The sequence below is a fragment of the Daucus carota genome, chromosome 2, assembly GCF_001625215.2.
Source record: "Daucus carota subsp. sativus chromosome 2, DH1 v3.0, whole genome shotgun sequence".
In the NCBI taxonomy this organism is placed as follows: domain Eukaryota; kingdom Viridiplantae; phylum Streptophyta; class Magnoliopsida; order Apiales; family Apiaceae; genus Daucus; species Daucus carota.
Window position 1 is genome coordinate 25,303,024 of NC_030382.2, and position 8,562 is coordinate 25,311,585.

At 40.0% G+C, this 8,562-nt stretch overlaps 1 long non-coding RNA gene across 1 annotated transcript; it reads right to left on the bottom strand.

Moving 5' to 3' along the window:
• Positions 1-5,968: 5,968 nt before the first annotated feature.
• Positions 5,969-7,308, bottom strand: LOC135150138 (uncharacterized). Its single transcript, XR_010288439.1, has 6 exons — positions 7,123-7,308; positions 6,941-7,039; positions 6,782-6,868; positions 6,647-6,694; positions 6,497-6,556; positions 5,969-6,402 (listed from the first exon to the last, which is right to left on the bottom strand). It is a non-coding gene; the product is annotated as an uncharacterized LOC135150138 (long non-coding RNA).
• Positions 7,309-8,562: the final 1,254 nt, after the last annotated feature.

Genomic DNA, 8,562 nt, shown 5'->3' on the forward strand with positions numbered 1-8,562 from the left:
TTAGATTTTAAATTTTTATTCAAAAAAAAGAAATTTAAAAAAACATTATCAAACTATATTTTTTAAGAGACTCGAAATACGTATACAATTGACTGAATATATTAGTCCTTTCTAGAGGTGCTGAGTTGTTATTTTGAAGCTAGGATCAAGTTGGTTTTCAGGCTAGCTTTCTTTACTACACCATGATAATTCCTGATTTACAATAAGTTAAGAATCTAAGATTATATTCTAATACTTCTCACTGATATTTAATTATTTGTATGTGAATACGAAAAGAAAATCAGACCTATTAGTCTCAGGCTTATCTTTTAGATAGAATACATGGGTAGTTATTTAGCAACATGTTTTCTAGCAGTTACAGGCCTCATGTATATATATTTGAGTTTGTCATCTCAATACAAGTTAAGCATTCTTCCAGTAAACTTTCATGGTATCAGAGCCAACACAGTAAACTTCCGTTCCTCTCTCTGATTGATTTCTATTTTAGTCACATCTTTTCATCCTTCTTTATGGCAACTGACAAACATTCTTCCTCCTCTTCCCAGACAGTAAACACTTCTTCTCTTACCAACACCGATTCTACTTCTAACCCTTTTCATCTGGCTCATGCCATTACAAACATTAAAACTTTAATTCCAGTCACTCTTGACATTAAAAATCCTAACTATCGCAAATGGAGTCATTTCTTTCTCATTACTGTTGGTCGCTTCCTCCTTGACGGCCTCCTACTTGGAAAGCCCAAGCCAGATAACATTTCAGCAGAAGAACGGCAACGCGCCGACTTTCTCCTTCAATCCTGGATCTACAGCACTATATCAAATGATCTTTCCACCATGGTTATCTCTCCCACCGCTACTGCCTCCGACTTGTGGACTGCTCTTGCCTCCTTGTTCACAGACAACAAGGACTACCGCGCCAATGTTCTTGAAGAACAATTTAAATCTCTCAAAAAAGGCACTCTTTCCATTCATGACTATTGCCAACTACTCAAAACAACGGCCGACAATCTTGCTGATGTTGGTCACTCTATCACTGACCGTCAACTTGTTCTCCAAACTCTCCACGGCCTTCCAAAATCTTATGGTACAGTAGCCAATCTTATATCCTTTCAAAATCCACTACCCACATTCCTTCAAACCCGCTCTCTCCTCCAACTTGAAGAGCATCGTCTCAATGAACCTGATACCACACAAACCCTCTTTCATATTACTCATCAACCCTCTCGCGGTATTCGTGGTGTCAATTGGCGTGGCCGTGGACGTCGAGGACGTGGCAGTACTGGCCGTGGCAACTTTAACCACCCTCAACACCAAGGCTTCAACACTTACTGGAATTCTTCCTCCATTCTTGGACCCCCTCCACCACGTCCGCCCACACACCCACCTTCACAGAGGCCACCCACAACCAATTCTCCGTAGTGGGCACATCTTAGTACAACCTCTCCTACATGGCCAGCAGGACAAGCAATGACCTCTGATGAACTAACACATGCATTCAACACCATGTCCCTCACTCCACCTTCTGATTCCTCTTGGTACATGGATACAGGCGCCTCTTCTCACATGGCTTCTGCTCCTGGTAACTTCTCAACAATTTTTAATTTAACCAACTCCACTCCTAAGCATGTTTACGTTGGTGATGGTTCCCCCCTCTCTGTTACTCATACTGCTACCTCTCTCTTACCTCCCACACCGTTTGTTTTATCCAATATTCTCATCACTCCTCATCTTGTTAAAAATTTAATCTCTGTTAGACAATTTACACGTGATAATCTGTGTTCCATAGAATTTGATCCTAATGGTTTTTCTGTGAAGGATCTGCAAACCCGGGTGGAGATACTCAGGAGTGATAGTCAAGGTGATTTATACCCCTTCAAAGTCGTTCGCCACCTTCCACATAAGCTTTCTGCCTACACCACCACCACTGCGGCTTCTTCCCACTCCATCTGGCACCAAAGACTCGGACACCCGGGCAATAATGTATTAGCAAAGTTGATTTCTAGCAATTCTCTTTCTTGTAAATCTGGTAAAACGGAGGCTCTTTGTCAAGCTTGTCAACTAGGAAAACATTGTCGTTTACCATTTTCAATATCACATTCTCGTTGTCATGTTCCATTTGAAATTATTCATGCTGATATTTGGACATCTCCTGTAATTAGTCCTTCAGGATTCAAATATTACTTACTTTTACTTGATGATTTTTCACATTTTTTATGGACATTTACTCTTCGCTTTAAATCTGATGTTTTTGAAGTTTTCACAACATTTCACCAAATGCTCCAAACACAATTCAATCTTAACATCAAAAACCTGCAGTGCGACAATGGTCGAGAATTTCGCAACAACGAATTTCATTCTTACTTCCGGAAACATGGCATTTTACATAGATATTCATGTCCTTATACCTCGCAACAAAACGGTCATGCCGAAAGAATGATCCGGACCATAAACAACATGATTCGCACTCTCCTTCTTCAAGCTTCCATGCCACCATGTTTCTGGGTAGAAGCACTGACCACCACAACTCACCTTCTAAACATCACCCCTACAAAAACTCTCTCTGATAAAACACCTTATGAAATTCTCATGTGTAGTCCTCCTACGTACTCTCATCTTCGCGTCTTCGGATGTCTTTGCTATCCAAATACTTCCGCCACTATGCCACACAAATTAGCACCTCGTTCCACCCCATGTATATTTCTTGGATACCCAGATTCTCATAGTGGTTACCGTTGTCTTGAATTGTCTACTGGGCGTATTATTATTTCACGACACGTGACTTTTGACGAGTCAACTTTCCCCTATGCACCACCCATATCTCCCCCAGTACACTCTATTCCACATCACACCACTTCTCCTGTTTTTCCCTCCCCACATCCCATACACCCTTCCCACTCACCCTCCCATACCTCTCAACCACCCCATGATGACTCCAGCCTCTTATGTGATCCAAATAATGGTTCTCTATTACCCATCTCAGGCACCTCTCCCTTATTTACGGGCCACTCTTGTCCTTCTACAGCCACATCTATTGGCCCAACTCTTCCATCTTGTCCAACAACCCCATTATCTTCAACGCCCACATCAGGCCACTCACCTCATGTTATATCTTCATCTCCCGCATCACATCTTTCCCCTTCTCCAACCACCACAACTATCCCAAATTCACCTCCACATCTCCCTCCCACAAAATCCATACACCCGATGACTACTCGTAGTAAGACTGGCTCATTAAAACCAAAAACCCTTTTCTCCCTCAATGCAACTAATTCCATCTCTCCCATTCCCAAAACCTGTCGCCAAGCTTTACAGGATCCTCACTGGCACGCTGCTATGTTGGAAGAATACAACGCTCTTGTTCAAAATGATACATGGGATGTAATTCCTTGTCCTCCTTCTAGTAATGTTGTCACTGGCAAATGGATCTTTAAGCATAAATTCAACGCTGACGGTTCATTGGAACGGTACAAAGCTCGTTGGGTTGTTCGTGGTTTTAACCAGCGCCCTGGCATTGACTTTGACGAAACTTTCAGTCCTGTTGTTAAACCGGCAACAATTCGAACTGTTCTCAGCCTTGCCTTATCACGCTCCTGGCCAATTCATCAACTTGATGTCAAAAATGCGTTTCTCCACGGTCTGCTTAATGAAACTGTATATTGTGCGCAGCCTTCCGGTTTTATCGATCCCTCTCTACCTCATGGCGTTTGTCGCCTAAAAAAGGCGTTATATGGGCTTAAACAGGCACCCCGTGCCTGGTATCGCAGGTTTACCGCTCATCTTACTACCATGGGCTTTCTCAGCAGTCATTCAGACACCTCTCTCCTTGTGTATCGTCGTGGTTCCTCGCTTGCGTATCTCCTGCTGTATGTTGATGATATTGTCCTCACCGCTTCTTCTCCTGATCTTATGCAGCAAATTATCACTCATCTTAGTCAAGAATTTGCTATGAAAGATCTTGGTGATCTGCACTATTTTCTTGGTATTTCAGTTTCGCGTTCTCCGACAGGTTTGTTTTTACATCAGCGCAAATTTGCCACTGAAATCCTCCAGCGTGCTAATATGGCATCTTGTAAGCCCTGTACTACTCCAGTTGATACCAAATGTAAACTTTCCAGTACCTCTGGTTACCCATATCCCGATCCTACACTCTATGCTTCACCAGACACATCCTTGATGGCTTATTCTGACGCAGACTGGGGAGGCTGTCCAGACACACGCCGCTCAACCTCTGGCTATTGTGTCTTCATGGGTCCTAACCTTATTTCCTGGTCTTCCAAACGTCAACCTACAGTCTCTCGTTCCAGTGCCGAGGCAGAATATCGTGCTGTCGCAAATGCAGTTGCTGAAACAACATGGCTTCGCTCATTATTAACAGAACTGTATTGTCCACCTCTTCAGGCTACTTTGGTTTATTGTGACAATGTCAGTGCCATTTATCTTACTAGCAATCCCGTTCAACACCAGCGCACAAAGCATGTTGAGATTGACATTCATTTTGTTCGTGACAAGGTCCAGCTTGGTCACGTTCGTGTCCTTCACGTCCCCTCCTCTCAGCAATTTGCTGATATCTTTACTAAAGGCCTCCCGGCCATCCTGTTCAAAGAATTTGTCTCCGGTCTCAACGTTCATTCACCTCCAGTATCGACTGCGGGGGAGTATTAGTCTCAGGCTTATCTTTTAGATAGAATACATGGGTAGTTATTTAGCAACATGTTTTCTAGCAGTTACAGGCCTCATGTATATATATTTGAGTTTGTCATCTCAATACAAGTTAAGCATTCTTCCTGTAAACTTTCAAGACCAAATGATGATTATGCATTTAGAGCTTCCTTTGCGATGTGTATGAAAGTCCATATAGAAAATAAACTGTGAGGAATTTATTGTGAAAATTACATAGCAGCCGCAGACATAAAACAAATTAAGAAATGAATCAAATCTCCGAACTTGACTATAGGTCTTGGAACTTGAATTTCGGGCATTAGAGCAAGTCCAAGAGATGCCCTAAATCATGTCCTAAGTTATAATTTAGGGCAATTGATGAAAACATTTGATCCAACAATGTCCTAGTGATGCCTTAAATCACTAAGACAACCCATTCAAGCCCTATTTTTGGGGCACTCTCACTCCTTGCCCTATCCCATATTTTATAATAAATTCCTACTAACATACCCTTTCTCTCTCTACTTTATATTATGTTTTAATGATGAAAGTGAACTTTTAATAATAAAATATTAAGCATATAGGGAAAATAAGGCACATTGTTGGAGTTGAAGTTGGTAGAATATGTCCTAAACTACTAGGACATAATTTTTTATATTATATTTAGGGCTTCATCTAGGGCACTGTTGGACTTGTATATTATATATGCTGGGACTACTTACTTCAACAACAACGACGATTTTGTATCCAGCACATACAGGGAGTGGTTTGGCTAATTGGCTTGCAGACTATCACCAATTCAATGATTTTTGCCACCAAGGAATTTTAAAGTCCGAAGCCCTAGTAGCTGTTCATAACAGCAGATGTTGGGAGAACTTTCATCATTATCAAAGCCATATGAAACAACTGTAGATAGTAAAATAAGCAGACAGGTGAAACTATTTTGTGTTATGATTAAAATTATACTCAAAGCATGACCAGAACTAATAGTAATGAAGGTTACCAAACTGAATATCAGATGTCTGAGACTCGTTCGGAACATAAGTATTCTAGTTTGAAGGCAACAAACAAAGCAAGTTGCATGCACAAACAGGACAGTTGCAAAGTTTCACTGACTGAACAAAGCCTCCGGCTCCTCAACTGCCTGCACAACTCAAGGTAAGAACCCAGACAAATATACATGCAGTTGATGGGATAATCTTCAATAATGGTATAAGGCATAAAAGTAACAATCCACAGTGGTTACTTTGCTCCGGAGAGAACCTGCAGTCTTAATGACTCTGTGAACCATTGCTTTGTAGTTGGTTTTGCTTATTTATTTAAACCAGGAGGATCATTTGATTTTCAAGCATGTGCATCATTGTTTTTAAATCGCATAAGTAGCCAAAAACAGAATACTTCATCGAAGCGCAAAACCATCAATTATGACAAAAACATTGATCCAAAGCATTGAATAAATAATGGAAAGACACAAATAAGTGAACTAACATCCACTGCGAACAGTTTGAAAATACGAATATTTAAGAAAAACTAATTACTGAGGATTCAACTATGAGCTCCACATCAAGTTTGATCACAGAGTGATCATGCGCAGCTGACTTCCAGGATCAACAAAATTAAAGCTACTTTTCCTTGTAAACAACCAGGCACCTTTGTTATTCCGTTCCTCATTCCACATGACAGCCTTTACATTTAGGATAGAGTTTTGTTGGTGGACCAAGATCCATGTAGCCTTTCCAGAAATCTGTAAGAAATCACGGCAAGCAGATCCCGTAAATAGAGTAATTCTGTTTTTTGGAATGATCATCGAATAATGTAAATATTGAATTTTTCCCCACCAGGCAGCTCTGATTTGGTATCATTCTCGTCATGGGCTGTGTACTGTCCGCATCCGGCCTCTGATAAATTTAGAAGGTGTTATAATTTTTTCACAAAGCCAAGAGTTATGCAAGGAACATGAACTTTCACGGTGGTAAAAGCGTGCATACCTTCTACTTCCTCAGCCTCGGTGTTAGTTTCATCATCAGCTCCATTATCTGTCCATAACATGACATGAGGATGAATAGTAATGGACAGAATCATAAGAGGTACTAATCACAATATTTGGAAATGGAGGTACTAACCCATGTTACATGTATCTGGATTGCTGGTTTTCCCCGGACTGTCCTTGGTACCTGACGTCGATGCGCAGCTGGTGCCATAACAATCACCTGCAAGAGCATTTTGTTATCAATTGAGATGCATGGAGAACCACATTTTCTGTATTGATGTACATGCCCTACCTGCTTTAAACTGACTTTCTGAAGCATTGTTTTACCCCACTTTGTTGAAAAAATCCAACAAATTCTTCGGGCTGGTATTTGATTCATCAGGGTACCAGGCTTCAGATGTAAGAAAGCGTCAAATCATAAGTTCAGCTGCAGATGCATATAATTATGAACAGTGATGTATATTGGACACTTACCCGGACGGCGAACACCTATTCTGTCCAAATCAGGAACCAGGACAGTAATGTCCGACTGCGGGCTATCTCGAGAATTAGTATTTGCAATTGTATGACGATTTAATAGATTGACAGTAGTGGCATTCTTAACTTTATTCACTGTTAAAATGTTCCACAGATCAAATTAAGTTAAGCAAGAGAAACAGAAGGAATTTGATCTCTAAATAAACAAATTATTAGAACTCCAGCACTAACCTCTCTGTATCATGCGGGCCAATTTTATGGCCCAAACTTGATGAAAATATAGAGCAACTCAAAGAAAGGCATGATATTTATTTTGAGCAGGAGAACTTTATGAAGACCAGTTATAGGATTTGATTTCCAGAACCTATAATTCACACAAAATAAGGTCATCGAAGCAGATACGCATGTTGTAAAGTACAATAAATTGTACCAAATACCATATTAAACAAAATTTAATATATATGCTCATCACCAATATAGAAACTACAGTTCTAACAATGCTCCAATAAAACCTTCCTAGATAGCTTGATTAAAGGTGTTTTATCAGAAGATGTTAAAGGAACAGAGACTCATGCATTAGGTACCCGACTATCGACAATCAACACTCTTGGTGATGCTTTCTTATTTTATGTACTGTTATGCTTTACCTGATTTTCTTTGTGATACTAAAAAAACCAGTTATCTCACAGGTGCCCTGATTATATCTAAATCATTTAGTACTATACATACAAAGTCAGAAATTAAGGTTCTAGATGAAGTTTTTTGTAAGCAGAAATCAATGCAAAATCCTATCGTGCCTCGTATAAAGCAAGGGTCAAGCAGAGTGATCGGAAAATCAGTGTCATCTAAATCATTTAATTCAGACAAATTGAGATATGATGAATCTAAATCTACAATGTTATCTCCAAAATTTCCTCTTGCTCCGGATTTAGCAGGCTTTAAACATGCAAATGAACAGAATTTCGCGAAGAGGAAGAGCTCTTTGGCCCAAGAATCAACAAACTTAACTGAAAAGTTCAGGGAAGTTCTATTAGTCACCCCAGGGTCCAGGCAGTGTAGTAAAGCTGGAACAGAAAGCGACTCCAGTCAGAAATGTGGAGATGCGAAAGTACTTGCACCTGATGTGCTTACTGCATGAAATCCGAAGGAGGTGAAAGATAATTGTAACAAACCGAAATCTGAAATACCATATTAGATTACAAAGAATAAAATGTAAGACCTTGTTTGTTACGATAGTGTGTTGTGAGATAATTAATTATAAAATACAGTTATGCATAGATAATTATTTGAAGCATTTTTTCGAACAGCTAGACTATAATTTCTGTAAACACAAAATAAAAGAAACAAAGGGTGTAATCCAAACGAACCTGATGGATACATGATATAAACTGCAAATCTTCAAGATGCTGAGACGCCGCTTTTGAACTACACAAATCA